At 37.4% G+C, this 20,038-nt stretch overlaps 1 protein-coding gene across 5 annotated transcripts in view; it reads left to right on the top strand.

Moving 5' to 3' along the window:
- Positions 1 to 20,038, top strand: part of MGAT4C (MGAT4 family member C) — a 769,379-nt gene that overhangs the window by 511,729 nt on the left and 237,612 nt on the right. Inside the window, exon 5 of one of the 5 annotated variants that reach the window (XM_043880736.1) lies at positions 5,157 to 5,258. The exons of the other annotated variants lie outside the window; for them this stretch is intronic. The gene's annotated coding sequence lies outside the window, so the exon portion shown is untranslated. The remainder of the gene's footprint in view (positions 1 to 5,156; positions 5,259 to 20,038) is intronic. 5 annotated transcript variants of the gene reach the window in all.

Below are 20,038 nucleotides of genomic sequence, written 5' to 3'. Positions count from 1 at the left end.
CTTCTTTCAGTTCTTGTTAGTATGGAATATCTTTCTCTATCCCTTTAAATTTATATATGTCTTTATTTTTAAAGAGAATTTTCTGCAGACAATGTATAGTTCAGGCTTGTGTTTTAAGCCACCCTCATAATCTCTTTTAATTGGTACATTTTGACCTTTAACATTAGAAGTGGTTATTCATGTATCAGTAACTGGATTCAGTTCAGTTCTGTCCCTCAGTCATGTCTGACTCTTTGCGACCCCACGGACTACAGCTCACCAGGCCTCCCTGTCTGTCACCAAACTCCCGGAGTTTACGCAAACTCATGTCCATTGAGTCGGTGAGTTGATACAACCATCTCATCCTCTGTCATCCTCTCCTCCTCCTGCCTTCAATCTTTCCCAGCATCAGGGTCTTTTCAAATGATTCAACTCTTCTCATCAGGTGGCCACAGTATTGGAGTTTCAGCTTCAACATCAGTCCTTCCGATGAATATTCAAGATGGATTTCCTTTAGGATGAACTGGTTGAATCTCCTTGCAGTTAAAGGGACTCTCAAAGAGTCTTCTCCAACACCACAGTTCAGAAGTATCAATTCTTTGGCACTCAGCTTTCTTTATAACCTAACTCTCACATCCATACATGACTATTGGAATAAACCAGTCTTGACTAGACGGACCTTTGTTGGCAGAGTAGTGTCTCTACTTTTTAATATGCTGTCTAGGTTGGTCATAACTTTCTTTCCAAGGAGTAAGTGTCTTTTAATTTCATGGCTGCAGTCACCATCTGCAGTGAATTTGGAGCCCCCAAAGTAAAGTCTGTCACTGTTTCCACTGTTTCCCCATCTATTTGCCATGAAATGATGGAACTGGATGCCATGATCTTAGGTTTCTGAATGTTGAATTTTAAGCCAACTTTTTCACTCTCCTCTTTCACTTTCATCAAGAGCCTCTTTAGTACCTCTTCACTTTGTGCCATAAGTGTGGTGTCATCTGTGTATCTGAGATTATTGATATTTCTCCAGGCAATCTTGATTCCAGCTTGTGCTTCATCCAGCCCAGCGTTTCTCATGATGTACTCTGCACATAAGTTAAATAAGCAGGGTGATAATATACGGCCTTGATGTACTCCTTTCCCAATTTGGAACCAGTCTGCTGTCCCATATCCAGTTCTATTTCTTCCTGACCTGCATACAGATTTCTTAGGAGGTAGGTAAGATGGTATGGTATTCCCATCTCTTTAAGAATTTTCCACAATTTGTTGTGGTCCACACAGTCAAAGGCTTTGGCATAGTAAAAGAAGCAGAAATAGATGTTTCTCTGGAACTCTCTTGCTTTTTCCATAATTCAATGGATGTTGGCAATTTGATCTCTGGTTCCTCTGCATTTTCTAAATCCAGCTTGAACATCTGGAAGTCCACAGTTCATGTACTGTTGAAGCCTGGCTTGGAGACTTTTGAGCATTAGTTTGCTAGTGTGTGAGATGAGTGCAATTGTGCCGTAGTTTGAGCATTCTTTGGCATGGCCCTTCTTTGAGATTGGAATGAAGACTGACATTTTCCAGTCCTGTGGCTACTGCTGAGTTTTCCAAATTTGCTGGCATATTGAGTGCAGCACTTTCATAGCATCATCTTTTAGGATTTGAAATAGCTCGACTGGGATTCCACTAGCTTTGCTTGTAGTGATGCTTTGTAAGGACCACTGAGTTTGCATTCCAGGATGTCTGGCTCTAGGTAAGTGATCACACCATCATGATTATCTGAATGAAGCCAGGCAAGAGCTCTTCCAACAACAAGAGAAGACTCTACACATGAATATCACCAGATGGTCAACACCGAAATCGGATTGATTATCTTGTTTGCAGCCAAAGGTGGAGAAGTTCTATACAGTCGGCAAAAACAAGACCAGGAGCTGATTGTGACTCAGACCTTGTTGATGAACTCCTTGTTGCCAAATTCAGACTTAAATTGAAGGAGGTAGGGAAAACCACTAGAACCTTTGGATATGACTTAAATCAAATCCCTTACAATTATACAGTAGAAGTGAGACATAGATTCAAGGGAGTAGATCTGATAGACAGAGTGCCTGAAGAACTATGGACAGAGGTTCATGACAGTGAATAGGAGGCCGGGATCAAGACCATCCCCATGGAAAAGAAATGCAAAAAGGTCAAATGTTGTCTGAGGAGGCCTTACAAATAGCTGTGAATAGAAGAGAAGTGAAAGGCAAAGGAGAAAAGCAAAGATATACCCATTTGAATGCAGAGTTCCAAAGAATAGCAAGGAGAGATAAGAAAGCCTTCCTCAGTGATCAATGCAAAGAAATAGAGGGAAAGAATAGAATGGGAAAGACTAGAGTTCTCTTCAAGAAAATTAGAGATACCAAGGGAACATTTCATGCAAAGATGGGCACAATAAAGGACAGAAATGTTATGGACCTAACAGAAGCAGAAGATATTACGAAGAGGTAGCAAGAATACACAGAAGAACTATACAGTAACTGGATTAATCTACCATATTTGTTGCTGTTTTGCCTGTGTTCTTTGTTTCTGTTTGTATTCTCCTACTTTTTTCCTGTCTTTGTGATTAACTGAGCATTTTATTGTTCAATTTTCTCTCCTTCTTAACATACTTTTTAATATTCTTTTTTGTCATTACCCTTGAGTTTACAATCTATGTAGAATTAATCCAAGTCCACTTTCAAATAGCATTATACCACTTCATAGATAGTGTAAGTGCTTTATAATAGGAAAAAATGCTAAAATCTTCCTCTATCCTTTGCATTCTTGCTGTCATTCATTTCACTTATACATAAGCATGCATATTTTAGGGACTTCCCACCCAGATACAGTGGGAAAGCTTCCTCCTGCCAGTGTAGGAGACACAAGAGGTTTGATCCCTGGGTCCAGAAGATCCCCTGGAGTAGAAAATGGCAACCCACTCCAGTATTCTTGCCTGGAGACTCCCATGGACAGAGGAGCCTGGAGGGCTACAGTCCATGTCGTCGCAGAGTCAAACACGACTGAGTAGACACTTGTGCGTATTCTAACGTGCACCTGCCACATGTGTTATACATGAGCATAGATATTCAGATGTGTTGTTATTTTGGACAAACTGTTATGTTAGATCAATTAATAAGACAAGTAGAAGTTTTATTTTGCCTTCATTTATTCCTTCTCCTATGCTTTCCTTTCTTTATGTATATCTGAGTTTCTGATCTATATGGTTCTCCTTCTCTCCAAAGAATTACTTTTAATATTTCTTGCAAGGAAAGTCTACTGGCGACAAATTCCCTTGCTTTTTGTTTTTCTGAGCATGTCTTTATTTCTCCTTCACTTTGAATGATAATTGCACAGAACATAAAATTCTATGTTCTCGTTGGGTTTTTTGTTTTCCTCTCAGCATTTTAAATATTTCACTCATCTCTCTTGTTGCTCACATGAATTCTGAGGAGAAATCAGATGTAATTCTTATCTTTGTTCCTTTACAGGTAAGTTTTCTCCGAACTTCTTACAGGAATGTTTCTCTAGTTTTGATTTTCTGTAGTTTGAAAATGATGCCCAGATGTTGGCCTTCATCTTGTTTGATGTTCTCCGAGCTCTCTGGACCTGTGACTTAGTATGTGCCATTAATTTGGGGGAGATTCTGTTATTATTGCATCAAATATGTTCTTCTGTTTCTTTATCTCTCTTCCATCTCCTTCTGACATTCCTATTATCTTTATACTATATTATGCATACACTTATGTAGTTGTCCCATAGTTCTTAGATATTCTCTTCCTTTTTTTTTTTTCTGTTTGTTTTTCCCTTTTGGAGGTTTATATTGAGATAGCCTCAATTTCAGAGATTCTTTCCTCAGCCACATTCAGGGTACTAATAAGTCTATCAAAGACATTCTTCATTACTGTTACATACTGTCTACTTATCCATTAGAGCTGTAATTTTATTTATCACAGTTATTTTAAATTCCTGGTCTTATAATTCCAACATCCCTGCTGTATCTGAATCTGGTTTTGATGCTTGCTCTGCCTCTTCAAAATGTGTTTTTTATTTTTTTAAGTTTTATTTGCTTATTATTTACCTTTGAGTATGGCTTATAATTTGTTTTAAAAGTCAGACATATTAATAATATACTGGGTAAAAAGAGCAACAATAATCCTTGAGCAATGTGACTGTATGGTATGTGGGCAAGGGGCCCCTTCTATAAGCTTATGATTAGGTCTCAGTGTTTTAGTGAGGCTGTTCCTCATGACTGTGACCTTCACATGTGTTTCTGAGTCCTGCCCCACTCCCACCCCCGTCAGTGGGATGACATGGCTGGAGGGGCTTGTCACTAAGTCATGTCCAACTCTTTGCAACCCCATGAAATGCAGCACACCAGGTTCTCTATCCTTCAGTATCTCCTGGAGTTTGCTCAAACTCATGCCCATTGAGTCAGCGATGCAATCCAACCATCTCATCCTCTGTTGCCCTCTTCTCCCCTGGCCCTCAACTTTTCCCAGCATCAGGGTCTTTTACAATGAGTCAGCTCTTCGCATCAGGTGGCCAAAGTATTGGAACTTCAGCTTCAGCATCAGTCCTTCCAATGCATAGTCAGATTTGATTTCCTAATTAATTTTGGTGAAGGTTTTTCCCTTCCCCCAGTTAAGTTAGGCTCAGATAAAACCACTGCAGGCTATGCTCCGGTGTAACTATTGGCTCCAGAAAACTGACCTTGTTAACCTTGTAAAAAAGAACAGAATATGTAGATTTGTTTCAGAATAATTCCTTTTCCCATCCCCCTACCAGAAATGAAAACCCACTCCAGTTCTCTTGCCTAGAAAATCCCATGGATGGAGGAGCCTGGTAGGCTGCAGTCCATGGGGTTAGGAAGAGTTGGTCACGACTGAGCGACTTCACTTTTACTTTCACTTTCATGCATTGGAGAAGGAAAGGGCAACCCACTCCAGTGTTCCTGCCTGGAGAATCCCAGGGACGGGGGAGCCTGGTGGGCTGCCGTCTGTGGGGTCGCACAGAGTCGGATATGACTGAAGTGACTTAGCAGCAGCAACCAGAAATACACTCTTTGTTTCTCCTTATGTTCACTGTGAGTACCTGGCAGAACTCCAGAAAGTAAAATCACAGAAGCGTGCCATCCCCACCATCAGTGACTGAGTCCCACCATGGCTTTTGTCTCTCAGACTTCTCCCTGCTGAGCCTCTGGCAATTCCTCAGTCAGAGTTCAGGTTCTCCACCCTGATGCTGGTTCCTGTGGTTGGGTCAGCTTTTGGATTTCTGCCCTGGTAAGTAGTGAGTCTCTGTATCTTCCTGAGTATCTAAGATTTGTTCAGTTTCTGGCTTGTTTAACTTTTCATTTGTTAGGATGAAGTGACTACTTTCAAGGTTCTCACAGGCTGGACTGGAAACCAGAAGTCCCCTCACTAATTTTTAAAAAAACCTGAATGCAGTAATTTTGCCTTTGGTGATTCCTACCATTCCAATATAGTTATGTCACATTTAAAACTTAAGATTTGTATTATCGATTAGTAGAGAAGGGGTAAATTCCCTTCCTTTAAATAATGTTTAGCTTTCCTTGCCTTTTACATGCCTCATTTTCCATTGGTGTCCTTAGTTTTCTATTACTCGTCTCTAATTTGGACTTAAACTCTCAGAAAAATACACCTCCCTTCAATATAATAAAACACATCAAATACTCTTTTGGTTTTCTTTCTTTTTAGTTACTTTTTATTACAATATTCTCACTGGAGATTGCTGTCTTTCTTTTCTAATTTGTTCATGGTTAGTCCAGGTCTGCTACCTAGCTGTCATCCTAAAATTGCTTTTCATCATCATCAACTGGAAAATTCTCATGACGTCTATCAAAAGTTAGATCACCTATTTCCTGAATGCATATTTTTCTCTTTCTTGCTTTACCCATTGTTCTGATGGAGCATATCCTCCAGCAGCTTCCTGAGAATGGGTGTGGAAGGTGCTTTTTTATGAGTGTATATCTGAAGATGTCCTGACTAATTGCCTCAGATTTAGTAGGTAATGTTGAGGAGTATAAATTTATGTATTGAAAATCATTTAGCCAGAATCTTCTGTTCCATTGGTTCCTTTCTTAGTTTGACTATAGAGAAATCTGGTACTGGTCTGATTCCTGAAGTTTTTGATGTGGCTAGATTTTTTTTTTTTCAATTCAGACTTGGAAGATCTCTTCATCCCCAGTGATTTTAAATTGCATAACAATGTGTTTTGATGTGGTTCTTTTTCATTCATTTTGTTGGAGGCCCCATGGGACCTTCTAATATAGAAATATGTGTTCTTCCAGGACTTTCATTCCATCAACTGCATAAGGCAGAAAAAAAAAAAATCTGTCTCCATTTTTAAAGAATCTTTGTGCAGAGTCCTCAGGTACCAAGGGGATTTTTTTTTTTTGCCAAAACTCCCCTAAAAGGCAGCTTTTTGCCAAAGCTCCCCCTAATAGTCACAGCTAAACACAAATGTAACAGAAGCAGGTAGCCTCTGGCAGGAAAAAACAGCTTCTTGTTATTGCCTATGTTTTCACACTGTTCTCTCAATGATTTTTTTTTTTTTTATGTTTTTGTTGTTCAGTTGTTGTCATGTCCAACTCTTTGCGACCCCATGGACTGCAGCACGCCAGACTTCCCTGTCATTCACTATCTCCCAGAGTTTGCTCAAACTCATGTCCATTGAGCCAGTGATGCCATCCAAGCATTTCATCCTCTGTTGTCCCCTTCTCCTCCTGCCCTCAATCTTTCCCAGCATCAAGGTCTTTTCCAATGAGTCAGCTCTTCGCATCAGGTGGCCAAAGTCTTGGAGCTTCCCTGATGGCTCAAATGGTAAGGAATCTGTCTGCAATGAAGGATACTCTGGATGTGAATTCAATCCCTAGGTTGGGAAAATCCCCTGGAATAGTGAATGGTATTCTTGCCTGGAGAATTCCATGGACAGAGGAGCCTGGTGGGCTACAGTCCATGTGGTCCCAAAGAGCTGGACACCTTAACTGATATAATGTGAAAAGAGATAATGTTTTCTAGGTATACAGTTTCAAAGATGGACTGATAGAGATGATAGATAAATATGCCAGTTATATAACAGATGCTTAAGTTGCACCCATGTGTCATTTATCTTGACAAAGTTTAAGTTTCTTGTAGCCTTTATAGCAATAATTTACCTTTGGTGAGTCCATGGATTAAGTTGAATGAGTTCCTGGATAATGATCAAACAAGATTTGTTTAAAGGACCTTAATTCATACTGCATCTCTACAATGCCCTGAAACAATGGCTATAATTTAACTTTTAATAAAAAAAAAAAAAAATGACCAGAAAGAAACTCCAGCATTGCCAGATTGTTGACCATGGTTGTGTGAATACAGTGTTACTGAATCACTTCATTAAAATGTAGTGGACAATACATTTCCTAATAAGAAAATCAGTATTAAAAAAAAGTACAGGAATACAAAGGAGGTTATTTAACAACATTTGAAAAAAATAACAAATTTAAAGGAAGTCGTTTTAGTCCTACACTGCTGAAGATAAGAAAGCTCTGAAAAAAGCCTTAAATAATGTCAGGTTTATATGAATAGTTGAAAAACAACTGCTTCTTACAGATCATTATGAAACAAAGATAAGAGAATTAATTTTAAAGTAATTTTAAGCTTTAAATATAAGAAGAAAGGAGCTGATTATATATATATAGGTATACAATAGTACTAAATTAGACACTTGATCCTTAAAATTCTTAAGGTGTCTATAAGTAGCTTCCTATTAACCTGAGCAATTATTTGCAACTTCTTTTTTTACATTTACTTAATTGTATACCCAGAGAGATAAATATATGTGCTCATTATAGAGGCTTTAACAAAAGTACTATTCTCACTTGTATCTTTAGAAATGTACTATAATCCAACTTTATTAAGATGATGCTTAATGGTTAATTCTGAAGATATGAGTTCTGCTATACATATGAGAATAAATAATTAAAATAATGCATATCTCAGACACAAAGCTTGATTTGTTAATGTAATTCAGTGAAATCAGAGAGAGCTATTGAAAAATTAATCAGTTATTTTCTGTCATAGGTTGTTTGCTTTTCACAGAATCAATTCACTCCCAAGTACAGATACTAGGATTTTTCCATTCCACACAGAACTACTATCCATTTTGGTACCATCCTCTGAATCAATGGCCTTGTAAGCATCCTAGATCTTTCACAAAAAAATACATAGGACATTTAGGGTGAAGCTCAGTATTGTCTTATGTCAACAGAAGGCATCACTTGTGCCAGATTATATGCAGAAGAAATCTTGTCTCGGGACCACTGGTCTCTAGATGTTGTCCTGGCAGATCAGGGCACTTTAAGATTAGTTTCCAGTGTTGCTGGGCAGTTTCTGAAGGCTGAATCTCCTCCTCTTCCCATCACCCCCTTACTTCTTATCCTTTTGTCTTCCTCACCTACCACTGATCATGCTTCATCACCATTTCTTCCTCAGACTTACCAGATAGGTGATGTTCATCTCTTTACTTTGATGTGGCAGAGTAACCTGTATTTTTCCTTATTCATTCTCCAAAGTATGTTTTAACATATACACTCTGCCGTGTTTCCTTCACAGACTTCACTTCAGATTTTTGAAACACTTTTTACTTATTTCAGTAAAATCTGATATTATACATCAAAACCTTTACCTCACATATGCAAAGGTTTTGGCAAAGAGTTTAAACCTGGCAACAGAGACAGATATTTAGATGTGAACTTATACCAGTGCTTCCCATCCCCCACACTTTGATATTCTCATGCAGATAGTTTGGTTGGGACCTGTCTTAGTCTGTGAAGGCTGCTATAACAAAGTACCAAAAACTAGGCAGCTTATAAACAACAGAAATGTACAGTTTCACAGTTCTGGAGGTGAGGAAGGTCAAGATCAAGACACCAGAAGATTTAGCACCTTATAAGAGCAAGCTTCCTGGTCCACTGATGGCCTCACATGGCAGAAAGAACTAGGGAGCTCTCTGTGGTCTTCTTATTATAAGGGCACTAGTCCCAGTCATGAGGCTCTACCCTCATAATTTAATCACCTCAAAGGCCCACCTCCTAATACCATCACATTGGGCTTTTGGTTTCAACATATGATTTTTTTGGGGGGGAGGCACAAATATTCATACTGTTCTCATACTGTTCATGGGGTTCTCAAGGCAAGAATACTGCAGTGGTTTGCCATTCCCTTCTCCAGGGGACCACATTCTGTCAGACCTCTCCACCGTGACCCGTCCGTCTTGGGTGGCCCCACACGGCCTGGCTTAGTTTCATTGAGTTAGACACGACTGTGGTCCTCTAATCAGATTGGCTAGTTTTCTGTGGTTATGGTTTAGTGTGTCTGATGCCCTCTGGCAACACCTACCATCTTACTTGGGTTTCTCTTACCTCGGACGTGGGGTATCTCTTTACGGCTGCTTCAGCAAAGCATAGCCGCTGCTCCTTACCTTGGATGAGGGGTATCTTCTCACAGCCGCCCCTCCTGACCTTGAACGTGGAGTAGCTCCTCTCGGCCCTCCTGCGCCCCACAGCAGCCGCTCCTTGGAGGTGGGGTTCTTCCTCTCGGCTGCAGCCCCTGCCCTCAGGCGTGTGGTAGCTCCTCTTGACCGCCGCATGAAATTAAAAGACGCTTACTCCTTGGAAGGAAAGTTATGACCAACCTAGATAGCATATTTAAAAGCAGAGACATTACTTTGTCAGCAAAGGTCCGTCTGGTCAAGGCTATGGTTTTTCCAGTGGTCATGGATGGATGTGAGAGTTGGACTGTGAAGAAAGCTGAGCGCCGAAGAATTGATACTTTTGAACTGTGGTGTTGGAGAAGACTCTTGAGAGTCCCGTGGACTGCAAGGATATCCAACCAGTTCATCCTAAAGGAGATCAGTCCTGGGTATTCATTGGAAGGACTGATATTGAAGCTGAAACTCCAATACTTTGGCCATCTCATGCGAAGAGTTGACTCATTGGAAAAGACCCTGATGCTGGGAGGGCTTGGGGGCAGGAGGAGAAGGGGACGACAGAGGATGAGATGGCTAGATGGCATCCGGTGATGCCATGAGTTTGAGTAAACTCCGGAAGTTGGTGATGGACAGGGAAGCCTGGCATGCTGCAATTCATGGGGTCGCAAAGAGTCGGACATGACTGAGGGACTGAACTGACTGAACTGACTGACAAATACTCAGCTCATTGTGCATGCATGCTAAGTCACTTCAGTCGTGTTCAACTCTTTGCGACCCCATGGACTATAACCGACCAAGCTCCTCTGTCCATGGAATTCTTCAGGCAAGAATACTGGAGTGGGTTCTTTGTAGGTCCCTATATTTTGGCATTTCCCAACTGAGATTTCAAATAAGTAGTTTTGACTGAAAAATTCTAGCTTATAGTATATAATAGCCCTTTACAAATTCTTTACATTAACCTCTCTTGGCACCTGTTTCAGGAAACAGAAAAGAGCAAATTAGATGCTCAATGTAAAATATTTAGCAGAGTGTCTTAGAACCAACTAAACGCTTAAACCAGTGATGATGATATTTTTCATTCTTTTACTATTGCTATAATCCTAATTTTCCTTGTAGTAATGTGGATTCTTCTGAATGATTTGAAGAGTCTGTACCAGAAAGGTAGGGATGATAAAATACTATACAATGATTAGTGATTTATTTACCATTATCTTTCATGTGTAAATATCCGTATGTGTGAAGCAATGTTTTGAGCACAATGGGTTCTACATTAATAACCCCTTTCTCTTAAAAAATGTAAAATGGTTGCATTCAGATATTCCTCATCAAGAGCTAAATTGAATTCCAAGTTTCTGTGAGTTTAATGGTGTTCTGTATTTGTCAAGATAGAAGTAGTAGGCCTTGATTTGATCTAATTTGGGTAACATGAGACAAAAGTGGGGGAAACTGAGGTGAAAGGGAAAGGTCATGAGTGAAGTTGTAAAATTTATATCAGGAGCAAAATAAAATATATTTATAAGAAAGCAAGCAAAGCCTTGTTCATTAAGGAGTAGTGGGCAAACAGAATATTTATTCAGTGAACCTGGTGGAAAAAAATCTTTTGCCCATTGACTTTTAGATCTATCACAGAGATTAATCGTGGTGTTCAATAGAAATATAGAAAAATAAAATAGAGTATATATTCAATAGATATATCTTCCATAATGAGTTAATGTTTTCAGTTTGCATTTATTATTATTTTTTTTTAATTGTGCACTGGCTTTTAATGTTGCTGCCTGAAAGTGATACATATTTCATGTCCTCAAGATTTGTTGGCCAAAGCAAATTACATGGTCATGCCAATTTGCAAAGAGTGCATTTAAAAAGGTGTTCTGAATCACAAAGACAGCATGGGCTTCTTACTTTCATGTCTAAGAATTCACATTTCTTTAACATACAAAAGGGGAGAAATTTCTTCACTTTTATTTAGGCATTTTCTTCTCCAGAGTAAAATTTACTGACACATAAACATAGTTAAACATCTTGGGAATATTTATCCTCAGAAGAGAAGGTGATATGGCCTAATAATTCCAAGTATTTTCAAAATTTTATCTACCTAGGAAACAGAAATAAAGATAACGTACTAAAGCTGCCACACAATAGATTTAAGGTAGACATAAAGAAAAAAATGACAGTGAAGATGACTAAGTATGAAAAAAGGAATACAATCAAGGTCAGTAAATAGATATTCTTATCAGTATATGAAAAAATATAACCCTCAGAAATCTCTTACTGTACCATTCAGTTATCATTGATTCACAAAGTTATTTTGAACATTGTTTGCATTTTAAAAAGCAATATTGATGTTTTATGAGACAAAATAAAACCATTTATTATGAATAGATTAACATCTGAAATGTGGTCGGGATGAAGCATTTGGGCATGTGTTAGCAAAAAGTTGTGTTTTGAGGTGACACATTTAAAGACGATTTAAATGATTCTTGCTTTTCACTTGGTTTTAACTAGTACCCTTAATTACTTGGGCTTCCCAGGTGGCTCAGTGGTAAAAAATATAACTGCCAATACAGGAGACAGGGGTTTGATCAATGAGTCGAGAAGATCCCCTGGCCAAGGAACTGGCAACCCACTCCAGTATTCTTGCCTGGGAAATTCCATGAAAAGAGAAGCTTTGTGGGTCACAGTCTTTGGGATTGCAGAGACTCAGACATGACTGAGCATGCATGCCCAATCAACCTCTTATTCCTCCTAGAATGAAAAGTTTCCTAATATAAACATTCAGGCATATATTTTATATATTGTATTTCTCTAATAATAATAATAGTAACAACAAGGCAAAGGAGAAAAGGAAAGATAAACCAATTTGAATGCAGAGTTCTAAAGAATAGCAAGGAGAGATAAGAAAGGCTTCCCCAGTGATCAATGCAAAGAAACATAGGAAAAAATAGAATGGGAAAAACTTGAGATCTCTTCAAGAAAATTAGAGATACCAAGGGAACATTTCATGCAAAGATGGGCACAATAAAGGACAGATACAGTATGGACCTAGCAGAAGCAGAAGATATTAAGAAGAGGTGGCAAGAATACACAGAAACTACACAAAAAAGATCTTCATGACCCAGATAACCATGGTGGTGTGATCACTCACCTAGAGTCAGACATCCAAGTGGGCCTTAGGAAGCATCACTATGAACAAAGCTAGTGGAGGTGATGGAATTCCAGTTGAGCTATTTCAAATCCTAAAAGATGATGTTGTTAAAGTGCTTCACTCAATATGCCAGCAAATTTGGAAAACTCAGCAGTGGCCACAGGACTAGAAAAGGTCAGTCTTCATTCCAATCCCAAAGAAGGGCAATGCCAAAAAATATTCAGACTACAGCACAATTGCACTCATTATCACACACTAGCAAAGTAATGTACAAAATTCTCCAAGCCAGACTTGAAAAGTACATGAACCATGAACTCCCAGATGTTCAAGCTGGATTTAGAAAAGGCAGAGGAACCAGAGATCAAATTGCCAACATCCGCTGGATCATTGAAAAAGCAAGAGAGTTCCAGAAAAACATCTACTGGTGCTTTGTTGCTTATGCCAAAACTTTTGACTGTGTGGATTACAACAAATTGTGAAAAATTCTTAAAGAGTACCTTAAAGAGGTACTCTTAAAGAGTACCAGGCCACCTGACTTGCCTCCTGAGAAACCTGTCTTCAGGTCAAGAAGCAACAGATAGAACCAGACATGGAAAAAGAGACTGGTTCCAACTTGGGAAAGGAGTATATCAAGGCTGTATATTATCACACTGCTTATTTAACTTATATGCAGAGTACATCATGTATAATGCTAGATTAAGCATTTCCAGGCTGGACTAAGCACAAGCTGGAATCAAGATTGCCAGAAGAAATATCAACAACCTTAGATATGCAGATGACACCACCCTTATGGCAGAAAGTGAAGAGGTACTGAAGAGGCTCTTGATGAAAGTGAAAGAGGAGAGTGAAAAAGCTGGCTTAAAACTCAACATTCAAAAAACTAAGATCATGGCATCTGGTCCCATTACTTCATGGCAAATAGATGGGGAAATAATGGAAACAATGAGATACTTTATTTTTGGGGGGCTCCAAAATCATTGAAGATTGTGACTGCAGCCATGAAATTAAAAGACGCTTACTCCTTGGAAGAAAAGCTATGACCAACCTATATAGCATATTAAAAAGCAGAGACCTTACTTTGATGACAAAGGTCTGTCTAGTCAAAGCTATGGGTTTTCCAGTAGTCATGTATGGATGTGAGAGTTGGACTAAAAAGAAAGCTGAACACTGAAGAACCGATGCTTTTGAACTGTGGTGTTGGAGAAGACTCTTTGAGAGGCCCTTGGACTGCAAGGAGATCCAACCAGTCCATCCTAAAGGAAATCCATCCTGAATATTCATTGGAAGGACTGATGCTTATGCTGAAACCCAAATACTTTGGCCACCTGATGGGAAAAACTGACTCGTTGGAAAAGATCCTAATTCTGGGAAAGATTGAAAGCAGGAGGAGAAGGGAACGATAGAGCATGAAATGGTTGGATGGCGTCTCTGACTTGATAGACATGAGTTTGAGTAAGCTCTGGGAGTTGGTGATGGACAGGGAAACCTGGAGTGCTTCAGTCCGTGGGGTTGCAAAGAGTCAGACATGACTGAGCGACGGAACTGATTTAAAAGATGAACTGGTGTATTAAGAATATTAGTGACCACAGAAATAGAGCTGTCATCTTGTGGATAAATCAGCAGTGAGTCTATTGCTGATGGCTATAAGATAGAGTAAAATGTTATACTCTTAATATTTTTAGCTGCTCAGAGTATCTAGTAATGTTCACAAGAGTTTAAAACTTTATTTATTTTTTTTTTCTATTTTAAGTTTTTTTTTTTTTTTTTTTTTATTTATTTATTTTTTTGTCATACATTGATATGAATCAGCCATAGATTTACACGTATTCCCCATCCCGATCCCCCCTCCCACCTCCCTCTCCACCCGATTCCTCTGGGTCTTCCCAGTGCACCAGGCCCGAGCATTTGTCTCATGCATCCCACCTGGGCTGGTGATCTGTTTCACCATAAATAGTATACATGCTGTTCTTTTGAAATATCCCACCCTCACATTCTCCCACAGAGTTCAAAAGTCTGTTCTGTATTTCTGTGTCTCTTTTTCCATTTTGCATATAGGGTTATCGTTACCTTCTTTCTAAAACTTTAAATTTCTAAGGCCTGCCTATAAAATTATCACCTGAAAGATATGTTCATTTCTTCTAAAGTTAGCATTAACCTAAACCTTATTAATATGTGCTGGGAAACATAGGGAGGTTGGTTTCTCCAGTTTAATTAGCCTTGAGTGCTGATTTGTTTTGATAATATAAATAATTAGTTTAAACACAAAATTGATGTAACAGAAATAATTGTCAGGCAATTAAATACTGCAATGATTTCAACTCTTGGGAAATATATAGTAGTATGTAAAGATGTTAATAAAATTGAGATACACTTGGGCTGAAGTACAAAAACATATTTTGCTTGATTTATCAAAAATAATTTTACAGATGCCATATTGTTCGTATTAAAAAATTCACTAGTGTAAATTTACCACATTTATTCCTGTCGGTTTTTCCCTTTATAATAATGTTTTACATGTTTGCTAATGTTAAAATAATTGTTCTTTGGAATTCACAAGTTAGTAGGCCATTTTAGTGGGAAGAATGTAACAAATAATGAAGCTATGTGGTAAATTCAATATAAATTGTATGTGTAAGTTTCCTTTTTTATGAAATTGAAATTTTTTTAGCTCTACAGAGAAGTATATTTTCCTTTTCTACATGTATATAATATAATATAGCCCAAAAAAGACACCTTTTTTTTGGCAGTCCCTTAATGTTTTAAAACTTTTATGTTTAGGTTTGTTTTTTTTGTGTTTTTTTTTACATTATGCAATCAGGTTGCATCTTTTACTAATAATATTTTATGATAGTGGTAAGAATTTTTATGTCTCATCATCAGTGTTCACATTACATATTGACAGTCTTATTTTTGGCTTTAACTCAGATGTATATGCAGACTGATTTCTAAAAGGATATACTGCAAATAAATCAGTAAAAGGCCCTGATCTTTAACATATCTGCTCTTCCTAAAGAATCACTATCAAAGAATTACTAAAACTTCATGACTTCCACTCATCATTAATTTCAGATGATTAGTGTCCACCATAAGGAAATATACTGTTTCAGTTCTCACATGTAAGGTACCCCACTAGAGTAATACAACTGATTTCCACATATAATATATCATTTCTAAATTTATCTGAAGATTCCTTGAGTGTCTAATTAAAATTATTTGAAACTAACATGAATTCTGTCCTAATGAATTGTGATAAAATTTAAAATTAAGTCTATGGGGTAAAGATTCATTCACTTATTGTTAGCCAGTATTATTTTAAAATATATCTGCTACATTTTCTTTCTCTCCTATTCATTCTCCAAGGGATTACATTATATATTATATCCATTCATTTTTCTATTTTGTGCACAATTTAAATATTTATGCTTTCACATTTAATAAGTGAACTCCCTTAAAATTTATGATGTATTAATTAGTCCTGATCTTGTGTAATGTGTAAGAACAGAAATATATATTCATAAAAATCTTATTTATGTATTTTAATAACACAAAACTAAGGGCCCTTTACCAAGGCATTAAGTTATTAAGGAATCGTGTGAAGGGTGTGGGTATTTGATCAAAGTGTTTTCAAAACACTAGGAATACTTCTATTTCTGTCTTCACAGTGTCTGATGTGTATGTGGCATGGCATCACCCAACCAAATGCAAAATAAAATATGAAACATTATAATCTGAGTTTATTCAGATCACCAAAATATACATTTATCTTAAAAATTAACTAAATGAGATACTCTAGTTAATTTTTAAGATAAATGGCCACCATATATATGGCCTTCCCTGGTGGCTCATATGGTAAAGATTCTGCCTGCAATGCGGGAGACCTGGGTTCCATCCCTGGGTCTGGAAGATCCACTGGAGAAGGAAATGGCAATCCACTCCAGTACTCTTGCCTGGAGAATTCCATGGAGGGGGGACCTGGCAGGCTACAGTCCATGGGATAGCAAAGAGTCAGACATGACTGAGCGACTAAGCGTGCGCGCGCGCGCACACACACACACACACACACACACACACACACACACACACATATGTATAAACATGGTTTCTATGTGCAAAAAGATGTCATCTAATTTTGCTAGTTATCTATCTATGCCATTAAATATTTAAACGATTAAAATTGTATATAATGTATAAAATGGAGGGACATAGTTTATCTCATAAATAATTATTTTCTCCACGACATCATGACATATCTTCTTAGCAGTTACAATGTCTAAGTATTATCATTTGTCTACCAGAAATACTAGTTGACATTCCCATTGTCCAAACTGATCTTTCTGATCTGTAATTCAATTTTATGTCACTTTGCAATGCAATGAATTTTTCTTTAATGCGTGTTTCTATCTAAACTCCCATGTTTTTAGTCAGAAATAAATGAACAGTGTCTTTCGTGTTGGCCCAAAGTATAGTTTGATAGTCTTCTCAAATTTAGATTTGTGAACTTGACTAGTATGATTAAACTCCAAATAATAGCAGAAAAATCAACAAGTTCAAAAAGAGACCGCTGAGTGAACCAGTCATAAATCAAGTTAATTTGCAACATTATTTTCTAGTTGAAATTACAAGAGCTTAGGATAATTATATTTCTTCCTTAACTATTTTGAAAGTACTGACTTGAATATGCATTTTAAATGACCCAAATGCCTTTAAAATGAACATTTCATCTTTTACATAACAACAGTAATATTAATTGCATCTTATTATTTATGTAATAGTTTTTATTTTACTTAATACAGTCCATACATTACCTCATTTAACCCCTATATCAACTTTTTTGGTGTAAGTAGCATTGTCATTCTCATTGTATACATGAAAGTTATTAATTTTCTGAAGTTCTTACTGATAGTATGTGATAGAGCATGGATTGGAGGCTGGTGCTCTTGAACCCAAATCTAAAATTCTTACCCCTATACCAGTACTAACTTGCTACTAAGAATAATCAAATAAACTAATAGGCATGAAAGTCAGGACTTGGAAGGAACATTTGAATTTGTCACCTACGAAAATGTCTTTTCATGTATTTTCAACTTTTAGAATTCTCATTGTGCCATACAATAAAAATAGTTTTCTGTCTTGGGAAATGTGGAGGGGATATAAGAACTCTTTGTCCTGAGTTCATTATTCCGAAGGACATGAACCAATATAATGGCACACAAAGGCACTGTTGGTGACCTGCCTTTCCCTAAAGATGGGGGTGGATGCTGAGAATTTCTCTCATTCTGTCTCCAGGTGGGTCTACTATTTGCATGCTCCGCTGCACAGCTTTCGAAGGGCTTGCCCTGGGATATGACTGGGCTGGATTTAGAAGGAGCTGGTCATTGAATAGCTCTGGTAATGCTTGCATCTCACAGTTATGCGGCTGACAGCTCCTTTTGGTGGGGAAAGCTTGGATATATTTCAAGGTGATTGTAGTTTTGTCCCTCTGGCAGCAAGCTGCTGCAACCAGCTTAGCCCATTATCCTCCTCTCCCACTGGATTTAAGCCTAGGGAGAAGTCTGGGGCTTTTGTCAGAATGGAGGGTAAGGGAGAGATAATTATCCCCCATTTGCGCTCAAAGAGTACTGCACTATATTATAAAGTAGCCTTCAATTACTGAAATGGGCTTGTCTACAGTTCCAGTGACTTATAAATTACTCTTTGTAAAACACAAAATTTAGCTTTATTGCTAGTGATGTTGTACTTTTAGTATCTCATACTTTAAGCTTTATTAAACAAAACTTTAACATTTAACATTTTTAGCATTTAGAGAGTAATATTTAACATTCAGAGATCAATATGTATTTTCATTTCAAAAATTTTATTAGATTTTGCAGTACACATGGTTACCGTGACCAAATTGATTAAAAGCTCCACAGTGCAATTGTCTACATTGTAATTTTTCTCAATTTGACCCTCTTAATCTCGTGGGGGCAGTTCTGTAAAATCAATGCAAAGTAATTAGAAAATTTTAAATTCTAGGTGTTGTGAATATATTAATTGTTTCCTTTAATATCCATTCAATGGAATACCTTTTAGAAATACTATTATTTAATAAACATATCTGGAAAATAAAATTCCCATAGATCCTAATTAATTAATGATGTAAATTTGCCTTAGCATATTTGGGGGAAAGTATTTTCAGTTTTCTATCCTCCAGTAGCTCAGCATCACTTTCACTCCCCTTTTGAGCAAAAATTATAGTCAGAGATGAGCATTTCAATTTGCAGCTGACAGTTTAGGGTTAAGATATGATTCCAGGTAACAGAAGCCAATGAGAGTACACCCAGTTGATGTTTGTGACATCATCTTCCAGTCGGAGTACATAGAAGCGCTGAGGTAGCGTTCAGTTTCATCCCCAGTGCCATTATGATGGATGTTTACATCTCTTCATTGAGAGCCAATTATCTCGCTTTTGTGTGAGGCCCAAGGATCACTCACGCTGCCAGGCTGCACGGAGCCCTGTTGGATGTAGCTGAACCAATTGTTTTCTCTGTCTCTGGTAAGAGCCTCTTCTGTTTTACCTTTTCTTTCAAAATAAGGGGAGATGTATGTAACAGGGGAAACAGTATGAGAAACTGGTGTCGGGGTTGAAAAGGCTTACTATTTGGTAAGCTTTTAATCAGAGCACTGTTTAGCAGCATTAAAAGGAAGTGTGGATTTAGCAAAATGAATTTTAAAAGAGCATACTCACATGCACCTGGAAAACTAATTTGCAGTAGAAAAAGGACAGCAGGTAATTCAGCTTTTCTTTTGAAAAAGGAAAGTAACTTATATTATGAGATTATTATTTTGAATGTCTTTAAATATATATGCATATGTATACACTCTGCTCCATCGCTTTATAATCTGCTGTTAGTAGCAAAGAGTAGAAGTAAAACTGGTCAATCAGATAGTGTTGCTATAAATTTAAAATGAGTTAAAGTTTCTAATTGTTAAATGATAGTTCTTTGGAACAGTTTTTGAAAGTTGTATCTATCTGGGAAAGCAGGATTTACCAAGTAAGCAAAGGCTTTAGCTTCTGAAATGAAGTTGTAGTACTTTATAACCATATTTATTATTTTTAGCCTAAGGAAATAATACTAGCAAATAGTGTTAAAGAATGGTATGTTTTTTTCTGGAATTGAGAGATGTTAAAATCATATATTTCATTAAGTGCTTTTGAATGCATACCAAATTATGTGTTTTATTTATCTGAAAAATATTTAAGTCCTGAAATTAAAGCTTTCAATCATTTAATTATTTATTAGTAGTGATATTTATACCTGGGGATCCTTACGGTATTGTAGCGAAACAGATATATTTATAGCTGTTGAATTACTATGGCCATAGATTATTAAATCTGACAGGAATCCTGAAAAATCAAATACAATAAAAGCTTTCAATTGACTG

Source organism: Cervus elaphus, chromosome 3 (genome assembly GCF_910594005.1).
Source record: "Cervus elaphus chromosome 3, mCerEla1.1, whole genome shotgun sequence".
NCBI classification, from domain to species: Eukaryota; Metazoa; Chordata; class Mammalia; order Artiodactyla; family Cervidae; genus Cervus; species Cervus elaphus.
This window is presented reverse-complemented; position numbering and strand designations above follow the sequence as displayed.